Source organism: Bison bison, unplaced genomic scaffold, assembly GCF_000754665.1.
Source record: "Bison bison bison isolate TAMUID 2011002044 unplaced genomic scaffold, Bison_UMD1.0 scf7180017864217, whole genome shotgun sequence".
Classification (NCBI taxonomy): domain Eukaryota; kingdom Metazoa; phylum Chordata; class Mammalia; order Artiodactyla; family Bovidae; genus Bison; species Bison bison.
Window position 1 is genome coordinate 2357683 of NW_011494789.1, and position 1179 is coordinate 2358861.

General features: G+C 53.9%; 1 pseudogene; it reads left to right on the forward strand.

Moving 5' to 3' along the window:
- The window catches only part of LOC104992565, a 1799-nt pseudogene extending 1521 nt beyond the window's left edge, over positions 1–278 (forward strand).
- The last annotated feature ends 901 nt before the right edge of the window (positions 279–1179 follow it).

The window sequence follows — 1179 nt, forward strand, 5'->3', positions numbered from 1 at the left end:
AGAAGAAGCACGTGTGCCACATCCCCGACTGCGGCAAGACCTTCCGTAAGACATCCCTGCTGCGGGCTCACGTGCGCCTGCACACCGGCGAGCGGCCCTTTGTCTGCAACTGGTTCTTCTGTGGCAAGAGGTTCACACGGAGCGACGAGCTCCAGCGGCATGCCCGCACCCACACAGGGGACAAACGCTTCGAGTGTGCCCAGTGTCAGAAGCGCTTCATGAGGAGTGACCACCTCACCAAGCATTACAAGACCCACCTGGTCACGAAGAACTTGTAAGGCCAACTGAGGCAGAGGCCCCACAGATGCAGACCTGCCTGGGCCTCTGGCAGAAAGGAGGCCCACGCTGTCATGGGCCCGCCTCAACCCCCGTTCCTATTGTGCGACTGTCCCCACAGGAAGGGGCTCTGCTGCCCCATATGCACCTCCTTCTGAAGCCCCTTGGCTCCGCCCTGGCCCTCCCCTCTCACCACAAGCTCCTGGCCTGCCCAAACCATGGACACTGGCCATGCCCAATGAGACGTTCTAAATCAGGACAAGTGGGAACCCTTATTTCCAAAGGAAAAACATGAATTTCACTCCGTCGAGGAGCAAAGCGAGCCCCCTCCCCCCAACACTGCCGGAGTCGCATCGTGCCATGCCCCCTCCCTCTCCTGTACCTCCCTGGCCCCCTCGGCCACTGCGGGGGCCTGGACGTCCGGGGCCCTGCACCCAGGGCTCCACTGGCAGCCAGTCCGCCTCCACTCCACACGCCCCACCCCACCCTGACTCTCCTCCAGCACATTCCAACTTTCTATTTAAAAGTAAAGCTACCCACCCACTCCCTGATCCCCCTTTTTCTATGGAGAACGTTGCCTTATACTCTACTTCCGATGATGAACACTGTGTAGTGTGTGTGCTTTAAAGACGTTTATTTAATTGCTCCCTTCTTCCTGTCCTTGCTACTTACCTCCCCCATGCCTGCTTTTAGTTTAGGGTTTTTGGGGGGCAATGATGAGCATATGAATTTTTTTTCTCACTTTAGCAATTCTCTTTTCTAAATGACAAAATTTTTATAGGGATAACCTTGAATCTGTACATTTGCTTTGCATAGTAGTATTAACATCTAAACAATATTAAGTGTTCCAGTCCATGAATGTGGAGTATCTTTTCACTTATCGGTGTCTTCTTAATTTCTTTC